This window comes from Meleagris gallopavo, chromosome 4 (genome assembly GCF_905368555.1).
Source record: "Meleagris gallopavo chromosome 4, MGAL_WU_HG_1.1, whole genome shotgun sequence".
NCBI lineage: Eukaryota > Metazoa > Chordata > Aves > Galliformes > Phasianidae > Meleagris > Meleagris gallopavo.
In genome coordinates, this window is record NC_139407.1 from 1,342,088 (window position 1) to 1,361,779 (window position 19,692).

The 19,692-nt window shown below is 38.2% G+C and overlaps 2 long non-coding RNA genes across 2 annotated transcripts in view; one reads left to right on the forward strand and one right to left on the reverse strand.

Moving 5' to 3' along the window:
• The first annotated feature begins 1,155 nt into the window (after window positions 1–1,155).
• The window catches only part of LOC146544390 (uncharacterized), a 33,873-nt gene continuing 15,336 nt past the window's right edge, over window positions 1,156–19,692 (forward strand). The window contains exon 1 of the long non-coding RNA XR_014882802.1: window positions 1,156–1,622. This is a non-coding gene — a long non-coding RNA (uncharacterized LOC146544390). The remainder of the gene's footprint in view (window positions 1,623–19,692) is intronic.
• On the reverse strand, window positions 1,774–7,331 carry LOC146544391 (uncharacterized). The gene is made up of 3 exons (XR_014882804.1): window positions 6,975–7,331; window positions 4,581–4,689; window positions 1,774–2,437 (listed from the first exon to the last, which is right to left on the reverse strand). It is a non-coding gene; the product is annotated as an uncharacterized LOC146544391 (long non-coding RNA).

Here is a 19,692-nt window from a genome sequence, read left to right on the forward strand (position 1 = left end):
GCAGGTACTCACTTATTCTAATCGTCACCCTTCAGTCTGAATTCTCTGAACATCAGCTGTATCTGAATTTGCAAATGGAGAACTCATTTCCCTCTTGTTTTTCTTCTATGATTTACAGCCCTTATTCTTTATTCTGGTCATTTTAAAAGTTAACTATTACATGTTTCAAAAGCTTTTTGCTGTTGATTGAGAGATGAGGTGCCTTGCCACATCTCAGGTCCTAACAGGCAAACAAATTACCTGCTTTGAGTTCATTCTGGGTAGACAAATTGCCTGCTCATCTCAGTTTCGACTAAGGGTGACATCTACCAGAAGTGAGGTGAAATTAAGTTGGACCTTTAAACAGGATGTAAGCTCTGAGTTGGGAGCAAGACCTAGGTGACTGCCTGATAGGCTGGGTCCATGTGGAAGAATCCACGTTTTGAACACAGTATTTTATGCGTTGCCGTTGGAGTATGTGGGTTAGAAACATTACTGATAATGGTTTTTCTCTCAGTGATGTACATGATGCTCCAGTTTAACTCTATGACTAGTTCTTATTAAAAATTACTGAAATAAAAGTATTTCCATCTGGATTAAATCCTTTGTGTGTTACTAAGCCTGTATTATATTATATATTACTTTATGTACAGAATCTGAAGGATTCTAACAGACATTTTTGGAGAAAAATCTTACTCTTGTCACATAGTCTTTCCTTTCCTTCCCAGATTACTCCTGGACTGCCTGAGCGCTATCAAACATCCAAAATTCTTTGCTAATTTAGAAGATCTTATCCCTAGAGTGAAAAAAAGGACTGGAAATTCTGTATCCTGTGGTCCTCACTGTTATCAGAAAACAAGCCATAAAAACTAATGATCTCTAACATGTGCTTTCATGGTACTTAGAAGAAATAGTGTGATTGCATGATAGAGTTTTATGGGTTTGTCTATAAAGAAGAAATAAATATAAATGAAGAAAATCTAAGTTAAGTCATTCACTACAAAGCTGGTTTATATTTGTTGTTATGCCTTTGAACTAAAATTCATGCATTTGTGTTTGCCTTCTTGAATGGGGAGGTGAATTTCACAGTCCTACACGACTGCCTAATAAAAATGTGATGTACCAAAGTTTGTGTCCAAGCCTGCAGCTGGAACTGAAAGAGATGAAAATTGTAATAACTTTGGCTATTTACTCATTTTTATGCAACTAGCTTTGCAGCTAAGTTGTGTGGAGCTGTTTAGGAAGTTGGACCTTTAAACAGGATGTAAGCTCTGAGGTATCAACCGTTTGTCTTTGTTTTATTGGTAGGCTTCTAACTTTCAAGGTTTGAAGAAGTAAAATATTTACAAAATAAGCACTGTATTCCTGCCCATCTTTCTGCTCAGTTTGTGCTGTAGAGCTGTACTTCTTGTCCTCCTGCTCAGATTTTTATAAGTATTGCAGATGCCCTGAAGAATCCAACTGCCAGTTTCACTGTGCACTGTTGCTTCCCTGCACCCGTTCTAGCTGGCAGCTTCAGCTCAGCTCAGATTGGAGTGCCCAGTGTTGTCAGAGGCAGCTTTTATTATCCTCTCAGCAGAAGCGATCAGAAAAGCAGAGCAGAAGGAAGATGAGCTGAATACGCTTCTAACAGGCTAATAAGGGTGAGTTCATAAATCCAGCCAGATTTGAATATCTGAAAAGCATACTAACGTTCACAGTTTCTGAGAAGGGCTTGCTGTGCTGCTCAGTCTTTGTGCCAGAGCTATGTAGGTGGATAACCCATTTTCACAAAGATATTTCTCCCCTTCTGTTAGGCAAAGATACGTCATTAGGAAAGAATCCCTGAAATTTATGGGCTGCAGACCTGTGTGTATTTTTCTTCCTTTACTGACATTTTATAAGTACAGACAAAGCAGTGAGTAGAATATTCAAAACATAGCCCTATTTTTATTAATTCTTGTGACAGATTTTAGCTTATTAAAGCATTACAGATTTCCAATGCTGTTATCATGGCAAAAAAAAAAAAAAAATTAGTCTAAAGAAATCATAAAGAATAATTTAACTATGTTAAGAGGCTTCATCAGAAAGTTGAAATATAAATGACAGCCATTTTCATGACAGACAGTTTCCTGGACATATCCTATTCTTCCTCTCCTTCAGTCCTGTGTTCTCCCCACCATCTCTAGCTTCCTCTATACTTTTCAGAAAGAATGGCCTTGGAATACTTCCATGGGATTTCAGAATGCTATGAAAACCTGCAAATATCAGCTGCACTTGCTCAGAGGATTCTGTGCTGATTGAGTAGCTGTGATTGTTGCAGGAAGTTCAGTGTTTAAAAAGGTTGACTGAGAGTGGAAGCAAAGTTAAGTCAGATGCATGATGAAAAAATAACACTTGTATAGAAGAAGTCCTATGCAGGATTCTCTTCTCTGAACTGATTTTCCAGAATAAACAATTTGTATGAAGGAAGGAAAAACTGGAAGAAAAAAAAGCCAAGAATTCGTAAAATTAATTCTTCAGTAAAAGCATTTTAAAACATGTAATTGTCTATTATACACATAATGGGTCTGTAAAACATATTAATTCTGGAAAAACTAATGAGACTCGTAAGTTAATTTTTCTTATCAGTCAGGCTCTACTCATCATACCTTTTAAAAGTTCTGGAAACCTTTCCCTTATGACCAAGATAACATTTATTAAGCATTTATAATGTATATTATTGAGTTACCAAGTTCTGTTCATATTCCTTTGCTGTGCCCATCACTGAAATATTTGTTTGTCTGATGTGTTCTTATGGGAACCATGTGGTTTTAATTACAAGCTATGGCATGGGATTATCTTTTGCTTGGCAAGATTGCATACTGTCATTCCATCCATTCAACAACACCAAAAGAAGCGTTTTTCAGTTGGCACAAAAATTAAAGGTTGTCATGGCATTAACTATGAGTGCTGCTTCTCCTGTTAGAGAGGTATGTGGGGGCCTTTTGTTTATTCTTTGCAGTTTGTTGCTGTTGTTTTTGTTGGTAGTGGTTTATTTTTTGAGTATTTCTGTTCAAAAATGTTTTGCTGTTCTAGGCTGATGTGGTGGACAGGGGCATAATTACAGTCACTGCAGATATAAGCAGGAATAGAACTAGGTCTACTCTCTGTAGAGAAATAGAAGTCAGATGAAGCAGAGTATTGAGGGGCTTAAAGGAGGTATGACAGCAACTTTCTTTATGGACTTTTTGGATTTTCCTTAAAACTTCCTTTATTGCAGTATACTTTTAGGTTGTAGAAATAAAACTGCATGCATCTTATGCAGCAGCAATATCTTTAAAGAGACAAGGCCTGCTGGTAGCCCATTTTTCTAGGCGACATTTTTCTTTATGTAAGGAGGACTCTGTTAAGGGTAAAACACTGAATATATTCTATAAATTACTACAGGCCCTGAAATGAATTAGTCTTTTTCTTTCTTTCTTTGTTTTCTCTTGCTTGAAAGCCTTTATAAGATTTCAGCGCAGACCTCTTCATTGTAAGAGCTAGGAAGTCATGTTTACTGCATTGAGTTTAACTCTTCGAATTAGGAAAGATATAATCCACTTTGGTTTTAATTTGTGTTGCAGAATTGCTATAGCATTTCTGATAAAGAAGCAAGGATACCTTTTTTTCTGGTAATTAAAAAAAAAAAAGTCTGAAAAAAATAACATTACTTCTAAAAAGCACTGAGAATAGTAAAAGAAAAATCTTATTTCAACATTCCTTTATGCTAGCCATTATCAAAATTTATCATGATCAGAAGACTGCAACAGCTAGCACAGTGCCAACACATGCATTCTTTTCTAATTAATAAAAACATACATTTTATATGAGGAAAAACTTTCTGAACCATATGGAAGTTGGGTAGAAACATATTTGAGTGTTCCTGTAGTTTCCAGTATGGAAAACATTATTATTATATCCAGTTTTCACTCAATAACTTTATGTTTTCATGTCAATCTCTAGAGTTCTCATTTCAAATACAGTCTGAAAAGTCCATATTTTCTTGCACAGTATCTGCAAAAGGATGAAATTATTTATTTTTCTTTTGTATTAGTTATTGGATCTAGTTACAGAACATCATGGATAATGTCATTAAATGATTAATGTCTCCGTACAGTAGCTTTTCAGAATCAAAATATTTCCATTTAGACTTTGTTATTCAAAATAACCAATTATGTGGAATAGAATATGTGGGACTTCTTGCACTCAGTCACTATTGATTTCCTATCATTACTAATATGTAAGTAATAAACATCTTGATAAATGTCTGTTCTAATCAGAGATGAAAGCTAGGTATGAATAAAGTAGGATTGCTTTCTGATGTTGAAAAAACTTAGACTCCATTGACTTCAGTCATAATTCAGTTTCAATGTTGTACACAGCTCATCTTTTCATTTTCATTTCTATCTTAATGTAAATAGAATTTATGCATTATTTGCTAACCTTTTCTCTGTCCCAAATATCCAGCAGCTCTACTCCTGACTGTGAATTTTTAGCTAATATATTTTTCCATTCAGTGCTTTCTTTCTGTACTTTGTTTTAATTCGTCATAAATGTACATACCATGATCTACTGCCACACTGTATTGAAATTCTTACCCTTGTTAGTACTGAGCAGGTACTGAAGATGGGTGGTGGTTTCGGTACAAATTGTTGTGAGATAATTTTGATCCTTCCAGTGGTTTTAGATTAAAATTTTATTCAGTTACTGTTAAAGAAAAATTATGTAAGCGTTTATTCATTTCACATTTGCAAGGAATTTTTAGCTAGAAATACAACAGTCATATATATGTTGGTTCATACATATGCATCATGTGTATATATGTATTATACGTATGTTGTATTACATCTGTTCTACAGTTTTGTCTTGTCTGTCTTGGTTTTGTGTTCCATTTTCCATCTATGAGAAGGACAAAATGATAGCCATCAAATATGCTTGCATTAAGTTATACACTAATTTGTCTTACAGAGAGAAGTACAAGGTAGTTGATGTGGCTTTTAATGAAGGAATATTCTAAGAAATATTTTTTTTTTTTTTTTGCTGTTGAAACAAGAAGCAACTTCATAAAATTATCACTATATAGGCATAATCACCTACAGTCAGTTTCTAAGACTTCTAAATATAATGCATGCAATTCTTGCAGTAGAATGGATAACTATTTTAGCAGTTTGCCTGGAAAATTCTGTTCTTGAAGCAGGAAGTTTATTTGCTACGCCATCCTGTGCATAAATTCAGCATCCAAGACTTTACCATTCATATTAAAATAAACTAATAATTAATATTTAATACTATTACTTTATTTGGTCCAGAATGAGAATCCAGTCTGGTACAGGTTTTGGTTTTAAATTCTTGTGTAACTTAAATCAACTGCTATTGTTTAGGCTCTCCAAAATCTTCATTGCCACCTCTTAACTTCAAATCTGTTTGAATTTGATTTCGTTACTGGAAAGACTGATTTCGTTACTGAAAGACACAGAGCATGAACTTTTTAATATTCATAGGCACAGCATTTAAATAAACTTGGTGGTAGAACCATCCATTGGTGAATTGGTGTCCAAGGGGAGTTGGGAGTGTGGGGACAGAGTAAGGTAGATAGAAAATGAAATGATCCTAGGTTCAGAGACTCCTCCTGTTCTGACTGCATAGTACCTGTTTAATTTCAAATGTAAATATTTTTTCTTGGAGTCAAATTAATTAAATAGGTGTTTCCTGCAGGTCTGTATGTTCTCTTAAAGCTGTGTATGAGAGACTGGATTGCTCTCAGATCCCCAGAACAGCTCATTGCTTTTGTTTGTTGTTTTTGTTTGTTTGTTTGTTTTTTGTAAAAGTGTCTGACAATTATACCCTGCAATTCTCTTCTTGAACACATTTTGTTGCAAGTTTGTCGTGTCAATATTCAAAACCAGGCTAGTAGTACTGCCATGAATTAAACTCTTTGCAGATAACACTTGCATTCATACCCAATCCCCATGTGGGTCTGGCTGAGGCAGAGGGGAAAACTGGACACAATTCACCAATCCTGAGTACTCTCTTGACATTTTAGTAGTATAACATCATCCCTTCAGCACTTCTAATAAGCTGGTAACTTTCTTGAGGTAGTTGGAGGAAGAAGGATTTATGACTGTTTATATTAAACTATGAGTTCAGTTTAAGGCTTGGGTGCAAATTTTGTAATATATTATATGTTAGAACTTAAGATCAGATGATGAAAATATATCTGTCCTGTATGTATATATGAAATGGAGCTGTGGATTTCAGCAACTATCATTCAAAGTAGTTGTTACACAGCAAAACAAAACGAAAACTAAACAGCAATAAAGGAAACAAAAATTACATAAGCTGTAAAGAACAGAAATGCTGTAGATGAAGTTGTTCAAGTGCTGTAAAAGCAGCTTTGGAAGATGTATTTGCTGGAAATAGTCAACATCCAATCATTTAGAAGTGGAACCACAATGATCTTGATAGGATAGGATTGTGGTTGCTTTTTTTGTTTGTTTTTCTGAATTCATATGGGAAAGACTTTTGGAAGTCTAATCATAGTAATTAAATGAGTTCTAGATGCAGCCTTTTATTATTAGCCTTTCATAGCACCTAAATAATTCTTGCTTTGTTTGCTGTGGTTAAAAATTTTTGTTACCAAGATGCTAGAGCCAAAAGGAAACTTAAAGAATTTCTCCTTGTAAGTAGGTAATGTTTTATCAGTATCTAGGTTAAAAAAAATAAAAATAAAAATTAATAACTCTAAAACATGAACACCAAGGTTTACGGGAGGTGTAAGGGGAAATACAACTTCATACAGTCATCTCTACAGATTAAGAAAGAAATTATTCTCATCAGTGATGGATACACCAGCTCTTCTAAGAAGAAATAAACTAAATCTGTTGAGATCTTTCCCTTGGTATTAGCAGTCTGTGACCTGTCTGTATTTACAAGGCCAACATACTAAGCAGTAGTTAAGTTTCAAAATCCAACTTTCAGTTGCTGACACTTACCAAGCTGATTGTTACTCCTTTTTGTTTGAAGTGAAGTTGGTTGCCTCTTTGGCTCTGGATCTTAGAAGCAGTTCCTGGAAGCATTTTGCTGACACAAGTGCATGTCACATTTGCATCTGTCTTCTATGTAAGGGATGATGTAATCACGCATCCTTTTCTGGGCTACATCATGCTCCACTGCAAATCCTGATGGCCCACGAAGGTTTGAGGAAACATGGCACATCCCAGGCTGTTTCCCCATCTGAGACTTGGGCAACCAAGGATGTCCTGCAGCAGACAACTTCTTTGACATTGAGGCATAGTAATGACTTTTCTTAGGTAGGTTGCCTGTCATTTCTTTTTCTTGTCTGGTGCAAAACCAACGTGGTGTATTCAGAAGAAGCTTACCTGCCAAAACATTAAGGAGAAGTGGGTGTTTCTAGGGTTTGCACGCTCATTTTATAGCAATAGCTATGGAAAAGGGGGACTGAGCCTTCTAAAATCTTTCCCAAAGCAGTGAGCTACAAAATTACCTTCTCACTGGACTAGCAAATATTAAAATATCCCCCAAAAAGATAATTTTGAAACATCATATACTGTGAATTTCTTGATAAACCAGCTATGTAGGAGACCTAGAATTTTATGTCTTCACCTAAAGAACTGAATTGTTCAGCCTACTCTGCCAGAGGGCAAGCAGTATCACTTGTTTGGGATATGGTGTTGCACTTATGATCTTATCTGAAATTGTTTTCTTAATTAGTTTGTGTTGCTGGACTTCGTAATTTAAACTGTTTAAGATCTTCCTCAACCAAACTTAACAGAACTTATTTAAAAGATTTGATAGCTTGCTTGTAAATATTTTCACAAGAATGACTAATTCTGGTAATCTTGATGTAGTTAATACGAAGAGTGCTGTGGTTTTAAATCTTAAGAATCACTCACTGTTTTGCAGAGCAGCAAACTTACAGTAAATAAAATTCCTCTTTTTCTCCAGTTCTTATTTTAAAAAAATGCAACTTCTTGGTTACATGGGGAAGGAAAAGACTTCAAGTCTGAACTAATTTACTTGACAACTATTTAGTGAAAACCTGCCTTCTAACCAATCAAATTTCTCACCTCCCTCACACATTTCACTATAGTTAGTTCAGAGGCACAAAATGAGTAAATCTACATGATAGGTTTTCTGTATGGTTTTCAGTTATTTGTAAAGAGCTTTGAAATTCTTGCATGAAAAAGCTTATCAAAAGACTGATTCTGTTTTCTGTGCTTTGTGAAATACTACTTTTAGGCGGTCATATTTGTACAACACATTAATGCGTTCCACATTAATGCAGAATTTCTCTTTGATCCCTTCTTAACTAGAAAGACTGAGTCCTGTGGTTCTTGTTAATGTTCTGCGGATTAATTCTCTTTTCATCTCTCTATAATTCTACTTATTTCTATTTTATATTTTTTGTTATTATGCATCACAAAAACAAGCTGGAAATGCGGAACTTTCACTGATCTTTCCTCTCTCTCCTAAACCAAGCAATGGTGTGAGCTTCTCTGTATCAGCCCTCCTGATACGATGAGTTTCACACTTCTGGGTGCCTGGCAGACCAGTTTCAACTGGGGGAAGTATCCCATACTCTCGTATCTGAGTCATTCTTTGAATCTAAGGGAAAAGTTGGTTTATGACCAACTTATTTGCTGTAGGAACTATATGCTATAGTCTAAGACCTGTACTGTGGGGGCAAGGTTATTAGAACATGGTTACAACCTTTTTTTTCAATATGTTATGGCCTGAACTTTATATGCCAGGTAAGCTCAGAAAATGCCTACAAAATAGGCACTCCAGGATATATATATATAGGAAAAGGATTGCTGAGTTTCTGAATACCGAATGATTTTGGGGGAAAAAAGAGGAGCTGCCAGAGCTATCAAACAAATATGTTACCTGGTATTGATGCAAGGGCAGATTTTTAAAGGGATAGCAAAAGACTTCAGAAAGCTGAGATGTGTGAGATCCTGAGGCATAGAAATTCTAGAGCATTTCACTGCTTTTTTGGACTTGTGACTACCTAGCTACTTTGTTATGACTGCAAGATTTCATATATGTGCATGGGAACAACATAAGTAAAACCAAACTGAGAATTTGGCCCATGAAATGTCATCTGAGCGCTGATCACTTTTCCCTACAGTGCAGTTAAGTAAACCAGTTCCCTGCTGCCACCCATCCATAACATTATGTTGCTTTTATCAATTTGCTGGCTGCAGATGCTGCTGTATTTCCTAGGTGTGATCCAGGCAGTAATGTTCAGACAGCTGCTCGCTTGGCTTGGGCAGGGCTGTGGCTGATCTGCCACAGCTTCTGGGCAATCCAGCTATCCAGCCTTCACTTTATTACCTCTTGCTGGCAAGTGCAGTGAGTATGTGAAGAAAATTACTGAACTTCACAAAAGTGCCATGTGCTGTAGGAAATAAGTCTGGGGGATTAATACCAGTAGTTTGGGACCGATCTTGATGAGTTTACTGAGTTTCTCAGACTGAGGAAAATGGGACCTTCTCTACCAGTTTAGAATCATAGAATCACAGAATCGCTAAGGTTGGACCACAGGATCACTCAGTCCAACCATCCACCCATTGCTAATAGCTCTCACTAAATCATGTCCCTCAACACGACATCCAGTCTTTCCTTGAACACCTCCAGGGTCGGTGACTCCACTACCTCCCTGGGCAGCCCATTCCAGTTCTAAATCTCCCCTAGGGCGGCTTGAAGCCATTCCCCCTAGTTCTGTCACTAGTTACATGAGAGAAGAGGCTGACCCCCAGCTCACTGCAACCTCCCTTCAGGTTGTTCTAGAGAGCAATAAGGTCTCCCCTGAGCCTCCTCTTCTCCAGACTGAACAATCCCAGCTCCTTCAGCCTCTCCTCATAAGTCCTGTGCTCCAGACCCCTCACAGCTTTGTTGCCCTCCTTTGAACCCGCACCAGGGCCTCACTGTCTTTCTTGCAGTGAGGGGCCCAAAACTGGACACAGTACTTGAGGTGTGGCCTCACCAGAGCTGAGTACAGGGGGACAGTCACTGCCCTGTTCCTGCTGCCAACACCATTCCTGATGCAAGCCAGGATGCTGTTGGCCTTCTTGGCCACCTGGGCTCACTGCTGGCTCATGTTCAGCCGAGCATCAATCAATACCCCCAGGTCCATTTCCTCTACACAGTCTTGCAGCCATTCTGCCCCAAGCCTGTAGCGTTGCCTGGGGTTGTTGTGGCCAAAGTGCAGGGCCTAGCATTTGGCCTTGTTGAACCTCATCCCATTGACTTCAGCCCAGCTCTCCAGCCTGTCCAGATCCCTCTGTAGGGCCTCATTACCCCCAGGAAGATCGACATTTCCAGCCAATTTGGTGTCATCCCCAAACTTACTGAGGGTGCACTAAATGCCCTCATCCAGATCATCAATAAAGATATTGAAGAGGACAGCCCCAGCACCGACCCCTGGGTACCACCACTCGTGACCGGTCGCCAGCTGGATTTAGCTCCATTCATCACCACTCTCTGGGCTCAGACCTACAGCCAGTTCCTTATCCAGCCAAGAGTATACCTGTCTAAGTCACGGGCTGCCAGCTTCTGCAGGAGAACGCTGTGGGAGACAGTGTCAAAGGCCTTGCTGAAGTCTAGGTAGATTACATCAGCAGCCTTTCCCTCATCTACCAGACGGGTCACTAGATCATAGAAGGAGATCAGGTTGGTCAAGCAGGACCTGCCCTTTGTGAACCCATGCTGGCTAGGCCTGATCCCCCAGTTGTCCCACACATGCTGCGTGATCTCCCTCAAGACAATCTGCTCCATAACCTTCCCTGGCACCGAGGTCAGGCTAACAGGCCTGTAGTTCCGCAGATCCTTCTTACAACCCTTCTTGTAGACGGGAGTCATGCTGGCAAACCTCCAGTCTTCTGAGACCTCACCAGTCAACAAGGAGCACTGATAGATGATGCAAAGTGGCTCGGCTGTCACCTCTGCAGGTTCCCTCAGCACTCTCGGGTGAATCCCATCCAGTCCCATGGACTTGTGACAGTCCAGCTGGACTAGATAACTAGTCTGACTTTTAAAGACAGACATAAAGAAGGCATTCAGAACCTCTACCTTTTCCTTGTCCTCAGTGGTCACATTCCCAGCCTCATCCAGTAAGGAATAGAGAGATTCTCCTTGGTCCTCTTCTTACCATTGATATATTTGTAAAAGAGTTTCTTGTTCCTTTTTACCCCACAGACAGGTTGAGTTTTCTCTCTGCACATCTTAACAACATCTCTGTATTCTTTCTGAGTCACCCGTCCCTTCTTCCACAGGAAGTAGATTCCAGGAGATTTTCTTCTCCTGGAGCCTCAAGAATGTCTCCCTATTCATCCATGCTGGTCTTCTTCCCCGCCGGCTCATCTTGTGGCTCAAGGGGACAGCCAGCTCCTGCACCTTTAAGACTTCTTTATTGAAGAGCAACCACCCATCTTGGACCCCTTTACGTTCTGAGACTGAAACCTAGGGGAATCCCCCTACTAGTCTTCTGAACAATTAAAAGTCCGCCAGTTTGCTCACGTGAGTTTGTTTTTGCAGTACCTAACTGAACAGTGTAACTGGATAATGTGTCAGTGCTGCACAGTAATCTGCTTTCTCTGCTTTGATTTGTCTTTTTAGTAGAGCCTCTCATATTTGCAGTTTTCTTGCTTTGACTTGTCAGGCATGCTCTAGAAGATTTCCAGCAGTTCCTAACATTAGAAGGGCACTCATCCATTTTTATTCCTAGCTCTATTTTCACTGAATGTTTTCTTTCAAGACTACAGCCAATGTCTTAACTTTCTGTTAATGTGCTGATCTAAACAGTGGAAAATATCTTTTTCTAAGTCATTAGCTATTGTGTTGTTAATTCTATCTTTTAAGCCATGAAAAACTATTGATGATTGAACGTAGAAACGTTAAAATGCATTTCAAACTGCGTAATAAAGGACCACTTACTTCTGTACAACTTGTCTGCTAGGTGAGGATTTGTTCATAAGGGTTCTTGTCATCACTGCCTTTGGCATTGTGGAAATGGGATTTCTATTTTTAGGGGTTTGTTTTCGTTTTTATACCTGGTACTTCTGACTCATGTCTTCAGCACTTGGCAGAGCTGAGCCTGGCAGCATTGCTTGCATTCTCTCAGAAATAAATATTTGACTTTTTTTTTTCATTTTTCTCATCTTGTAGTGTATGTGAAACATTGAATATGCTTCAGCTATGCCATTTGATTACATGGCTGTGGATAAGAGACTTAAAGCAAATGTCCCTTGGTGCTAGAGGCAGATATTGAAAAAGACCCTGTGCTCATTTGGCACACTTGATTATCAATTTGACTATAAGAATAACCTTTACAGTACTTTGTTCTTTTTTTCCTATTGTGGTCTTCCATTTTTTTTGAATTTATGCATCTTCAGTGTTAAGTCCATAAAAACAGTTGTGTAACAGATGTAGTTTTAAAGTAATATAAAATTACATTTTAATGTAACAAATTGTGATAAAGAAAATATGAAGTACTGAGTAGGAAGCAGCTTAAAACACATTCAGAAATAGCTGGAAATTCTTTCTCCAGAATCCTTTGCAGGATAAGGTTGGTCTTTTAACTGTGCTATTTTCCATATGAAGATTTTTGACTTCTCATCGGGAAAGCAAACAAACAAGCAGATACAAGAATTCTTGTAGTAAAACTGGTCATAATAAGATTATTTGTTGGTTTGCAAGCCAACTGATAAATAAACCACTGTATTTTAGGGCCACTGGCATGTAGTGGAAAAAATGCCTGGAAATCATGAGACCACGAGAATACCAAAAGACTAAAATACATATCTGCATTATGATAGTGGAAGCTGAAATAGCAGTCTATAAGCTTGGTTAAGATTATTTCAGCATATGATTTTTGAGGAGTAGAATCAGTCAGCGTTCATATTTGTGCCATATAATATTAAGGACTAATTATTACACTGAAACAAATCTAATTCATATTTAAAATCCATTTCTTCATATCATTCAGCACTGCGTTCATGCTGTTCTTTAATGTAAAAATCACTACGAAATGGAATATGTTGAAAGTATTACGTTTACAAGTGAAAGATCTTGCTACTGGTAAAAGATGCTCTGTTGTTTTTGTTGTTTTGTTTTTTTTTTAATTTTTGAATTTACATTAAAAATTTATCCACTGAAGAGTGAAGCACTACTTAAATGAGAAAAGTATTTCCTGTGTAATTTATATTTATGCAGTTAGGCTCTGTTCCTACTCCAAGTTTTATAATAGATCTCAAAGCAATAACTTGAAAGAGGAGAGCACAATGTGCGCAATCTATTTTTTCCTTCTGTGAACAAATGTGAACATTTGTTTTGCTTAAAAAAGAAAACTGTAGCTCCATGTGAGAGGGAAAATACTGAAGGACTTTATCAATTATCATGTCCTATGAACCCACACTAGCAAAGGACATTATTTGTATGTTATTTCTAGAAGTATTCAGAAATTCTTAACAATTGAAATGTTTATGTTACAGATGCATATGCTTATAAGTAGTGTTTCTGGGAGTAAGTTAGAATTGTGACTCAAAGGAAGAGCACAAGGTGCAAGCAGATACACATTGAAAAGGAGATCTAAGCATGTGATTCTTCTACCAGCTCCTTCTGCTCCTTCTGCTCTACCTGCGACCAGCTGCAACGTGGTTCCTCTGTGTTGAGTAACTGTGCCCTGGTGTGCCAGCGTTATCTACTGAAATGCAAAAGCTGAGATGTAATCTTGATGCTTCTGGTCAGAACTAAAGGGGGGGAAATGTTGTGATTGAAACATACAGCAGATAGTGGGAGTATGTAACTGGAGATATTAGTCAAACATAACGTTTTGGCAGTTGCAAAAAATATATCAATTCAGGTTACAGTATAGCTAATGAAATAAAAAATTCTCTTCTACTAGAGCTGATGACATCTTCCTGAAAACTGAAGATGCATTCAACCAAATTAATCTTCAAAATGAAATTACTTACAAATAATATGCAGCAAGAGAGCTTTCTTGAGCACAAGAGAGAGAATGATTCTAACACCAAAGGAAAGGGGCAGGAAATTAGAAACGTTATATCTGTAAAAATGAAGTAGAACAATTGCAGAAATTTGCAGTGTAGAAACAAAACTGATGTGGATTACTTTGCTTTGCGTTTTGTTTTGTATTTTTGCACAAAAAAATAGTGCTTCTGATACAGCTGATTGCATTTTGCGTTTGAAAAGAGAATTATTCCCCCTCTCCCTCCCCTTCCCTGAAAAAAAAGAAAAATGGGGAAGGAGGTATGGGTGGTGGTGGTAGGGAGAAGTGTGGAGACTGCTAGTATGAGAAAACAATGCTTTCTATTCAGACATTTTATTTATTTATTTATTTATTTATTGCCAGACTTACACAGAGATTTATGTAAAACAGAGTTACAAAGTGCAAAATCTAGGTCTCTAAATCACTTGTTCAGTTTCTGTCTAATTTTAGGAGAGCCTAAATGTCATATCTGAAATTATTAAGATTTAATACCTCTGGGTACCCCAGAGAAGCTGATAAACTTTATCAACGTTTCACTTGATATTGTATAGGAAACTGCACTGAGGCTTTGTGTTCAGGTATTTTGGTAAATTGATAATATATCTATTTTAGGGCCTTCTTACCTTGTTAGGTAAATTAAATGAAAATCTAGACTTAAATGCTTTACTCTTGTGAGCTATCAGTAATTTAAACCAAAACAAAAAGTCTCAGCTCCGCAAAAAGGACGAAAATACTTTGCGTAATATAGAAATTGAAATTCTGAAACATGATTTCCTTATTGCGATGCGGGGAGACTGAGGAACAGATCTCAGGAAAAAAAAGAATCTGCCGATACAATTCATCTCAGTCGATCTGATTTCCTTTCAGTGAGCAATAAGCTGCATTATTTCAGGCAGATTGAAGATTTAGTGTGCCTATGGTTCATAACATAAACATGGCAGAGTGGGAACAGATAAACCAAGAGCTCTGGTGACTGATGCAGTCTGGATGTTACTCAGGTACTACAGCAGCATGACATTAACAACCCAATTTATTCAGGCCATGCCTTGAGCTTCAGTCTGTGTTTCTGAACCATAGCCAAGACTGAGATTGTGATGAGTAAGGTCAGGTTGTTCATTTAGCTGCATTGCCAGAAGATGGTCTTTTACTTTTCATTTACCAGCAACCCTTTCAGAAACATTCAGCAATACCTAAAAGCAAGTAGACATTAGATCTCAGCTGAAAATGAAAGAAAAGCAAGTCCAGTTGTGCTGACCTCTTTACAGTAATCAGTAAGGTTAATTCTGCTTGAGGTTTGGAGAATTTAAACCTTTCAGAATGCCTGCAAGGCTTGGGCTGGGTTGGGAATCATTTGAAATCCAGAAACATGCAGAATCACGACTGCACTTTTTGAAAAATAGTCTCAAAAATGGAAAATGAATGAGGGTTTTGTTATGTGTGTTTCTTTCCTCCTCCTTTTCCCATGAACTATGTTTACATTCTGGCATTCTGACAGCAGAATCATTTTTCTTCATCAACATGTTAAAGTTATAAATCCTAGAACCTAAATTATTCTGATTATTCTGATTTGTCACAGTTGCCAGAAGTTTCAGTTGAATGTATTAGAACGTGGCTAGTAGGGAAACATCTATAGAGAATGGGAGAACCTCTGATTCACAGAGTGCATCTTAGGTGTATTTTATTTACATTTTGAATTATTTTAGTGAGTAGTACATGCTGTAGTTAGTAGTGATCTCTGCTTATTTTTCTTTGACTGAAAAAAAACCAACTTTCTATTAACTAAAAGCTGTGTACTTAAATCCATGCATAAGAGCAACTGTGTTGATTTGTATTCTTTTTTTATTGCACTTATTGAAACTTATATTTCTTATATGCTTAGGGCTGACTGATGACCAACAAGCCTACCTCACAGTAGCTGTCAAGATTTAGAGGTTCTTCTTTCTGCATTTCTCCAGACAGAAAAAACACATAGAACACTCCTGAGATTCAGTTATATATAGTTTATTCCCAGTGTCTGTGGCTTTTAGACCATAATTGTGCTCTCTTATAGCAACTTTCACATGGAAAGGTTACTGTTCAGCTCCCTTCTCATGCTCCCCAATACTGGGAGTAGGAGACTGTTCTAAACCCTGCCTTTTTGATGGTTAGAAATTTTCTCTTAGTAGGCAATCTCCATCTATTCTACCTTGTTCCAGTGTTGTCCCCTTTAATATGTATTTGTATTATTAATGTTTTCATGGAAATGTTTCTAGATTGTTATCCCAACCTTTTTCTTCTTCTCTCAATGGCTGTTTGATGAATGAATCTGTTACCTGTTGTTGTATTCAGTCCCTGGGAAGCCAGTCTCCTGTAATGTTGTCATTCTTTGTAGAATCCATTTTTAAATAATATATATAGGTCTCTTAACATATCCAGCCTACTTAGCATAACCATGTGGAGAAAAAGGGAGGAGGAAAATGGACTTTGCTAAGCTTTCTATACTGTCTTTGTCAACTTATTGTTTTTGTTTCCTTCCAGAAAGTAATTATTGTTTGATATTTCGTTGTTCCCCAACATGTTGGATGTTGTGTGTCCTTATTGTGCAGATGTTTTATTATAGACATTTTCACCTTTAAAGGTGACATTTTTTAATTTCAAGCCATATTATTATATAATATTGTCCAGGATAGATACATCTGTTCTATAAAATCACATACCTGAAAAATGTTCAGGAAGTAAAACAAACAAACAAAAAAAACCCATGCTAGATAGAGAATTTGCAATTTAAACAGCATCTTGAATACATTGTATGGGAAGAGAAGACTTTTTGGTCAATGTTTAAAGTTGTCATACATCTTCTGATCTTATTATCAGGTCTGCTCATTCTAGGTGAACCTGGTGAGGATACGTGCAGAGTATTGAAAAACCAGTAAGTTAATTAAGTATTTTTGTCAGTTTAGAAGTAAACATTAACGATTCTGATAGAGAGCAATTGGCGTAGATGAATGTCAGTTGTAATTCTGTTAAGGACAGCCATACTAGAATGTGTAATATTTCTGCGATCATGTAAATTTAATCCTCCTTAATGAAACTGATTCATACGTCAGCAGTATAAGAATGCAAAGGCCTCAGAGGTTTTTATCAGGAAAGGAGCAAGCCTAGAGAATCAGAGTTACATCACGGACTCTGAAAATGAGGCTGATGTTGAGGAGAGAAGATGTTGTGGCTATATGTCTTCCTAACAGACTTTAGAATAGGAAGCGTCAGTGGCATAGGAAGTATAGTTTTCTTTAGCATACTGCCCTCAAGGTCAGATCAGCTCCACAGGAGAATGAGATTTGATGGATGAGAAAGTAATTCATTTTGTGCGACTTCCAGTTACATATTCATATACATTATTTTGTAAATTCAGCCTCTTTCTTGAAAATGACAGTTGTTCCCACATTTAACATAATCTCTTGATTAACAGCTGCACTTTCACTTCTTGCCCTAACGCTGCAAGAAAAGGATCTTTAATTCTGAAGTGGGTAAAATTTCATAGGTGGAATTTTTATTCAGACCATTCAACTGCGTAGAAATTACTCATATACTTAAGGTGATACCTTTTAGGCCACTTTAAGAGAAACACAAATAATTTCTTGAAAAGCAGATGAGTATTTTTCCTGTTGCTCTGAAACATGAAACAACAGGTCGTTTAAACCTGAACTGCCCAGAAGAAAATAAGATATAAACAGATTTTAGGTAGAGATATCAAATGACTACTAATTTAGTGACAAGTACACACAATACGTTAAAACAAGGAGCAAAGTTTGCTTGAATCATCATAAATATCTCTTCATCATCGAACATAAGCATTTCTGTGTGTCAAGGAGAACTTCAGTTTTGGCAGCCCTTTTGTCTGTCTTGAACCCCTTGCCAGCTCCACGTGGGGCTGATGGTCTTCAGAGTGCCAGGAAAACTTCCATGAAAGAGGGATGTAGTGGCAAAGACCCTGAGAGTTTTAATGCGCTTCATTGCATTGCCTCCATTTTCAAGTTCTGATTCCTCTTTTGCCTGAGGTACTGAAGATTTGGTAAATTAGGGATGAGTTAGTCAATGAGGGACTAAACATGTTGGGCCAATGGATTAATTCCTGGCTCCAAGCCTGGTGTGCCTGGCAGGGGTTTGAATTTTTTGACTTCTGCTCAATTTACATGAGACCAGACCTGCTGGCAACCAATAGGAGTAGCTTATCCCACCGCTGGAAAGGGGTCTTACGATGGGAGTTGGGAAGGTTCATTGATAGAGCTTTAAACCAGGTAGGAAGGGGTGGGAGTGTAACTGGGGTCAGTAGAACAGAGCCTGTATTAACGTGCCAGTGCTTATGGGAAGGGGATGTGCTAGTAAGATCCCACAGTTTTGTGTCTTGGTGAAGGAGGAGCACGACTCAGCCTTTTGTAGGAAGAACACAAGGGTTGGTGGCTACGGAAACACCTGAGTATGGTCATGAGGGTATTAGTGCTACTGCCTTTCAACAGGTGGTCCAGCTCAGGTGCTTTTACACTAATGCATGCAGCATGGGTAACAAACAGGAGGAGCTGGAAGCCATTGTGTGGTCGGAAAGCTATGATATAGTTGCAATCATGGAAACGTGGTAGAATGACTCGCACAGCTGGAGTGTTGTGATGGATGGCTTCTGACTTTTAAAAGAACTATTATTTGCCTCAGTCTTTAATACTAAGACTTGTTACTCTCTGGGAACACAGCCCCCTGTGCTGGTAGATAGGGATGGGGAGCAGAATAGGCCCTGCATAATTCACGATGAGGTGGTTTTGGACCTGCACCCAAAGCTGGACACTCACTAGTCCAAGGGGCTAGATGGATTGCACCCTAGAGTGCTGAGGGAGTTGGCAGATGTGGTTGCCAAGCACCCTCCATCATTCTTCAACAGTCCTGGCTACCCAAGAATGTCCTGGCAGACTGGAGACTGGCAAATGTGATGCCCATCTTCAAAAAGGGCTGGAGAGATGATCCTGGTAGCTACAGACCTATCAGTCTCACCTCGGTGCCCAGGAAGGTTATGGAGAGCATAATCTCAGGAGCCATCATGGATCAGTTAAAGACCAACCAAAGGATCAGGCCCTGTCAGCACGTGTTTACAAATGGTAGATCCTGTCTGACAAACCTGATTTCATTCTATGACAAGGTGACCCGCTTAGTGGATGAAGGTAAGGCTGTCGATGTGGTCTACGTGGACTTCAGTAAAGCCTTTGACACTGTCCCCCACAGCATCCTTGTGGAGAAGTTGGCTGCCCACAGTTTAGATGGGCATACACTCTGCTGGGTAAAACACTGTCTGGATGGCTGGGCCCAACGAGTTGTGGTCAATGGAATTAAATCCAGTTGGCAACCAGTCACGAATGGTGTTCCCTAGGGCTCAGTACTGGGGCTGCTTCTATTTAATATCTTTATTAACAATCTTGGAAGTGCTTTCACTCTTACTATTGTCTTATTTGATTTACTTCAGAGCTTCCCTAACTCTGTAATTATGCTTCTGAACATATCCCAAACTGTCACAACTCTGGTAGGGTTGAGTAGCTCCAAGTCTAGCTTCTATACAAAATCATTCAATTTGCATTTATTTTAATTAATTAAAAAAAAAAAATCACTGTTCAGTCATCAAGTTTAATCTGTCCTAGTACATGGAGAAGAAATCAACA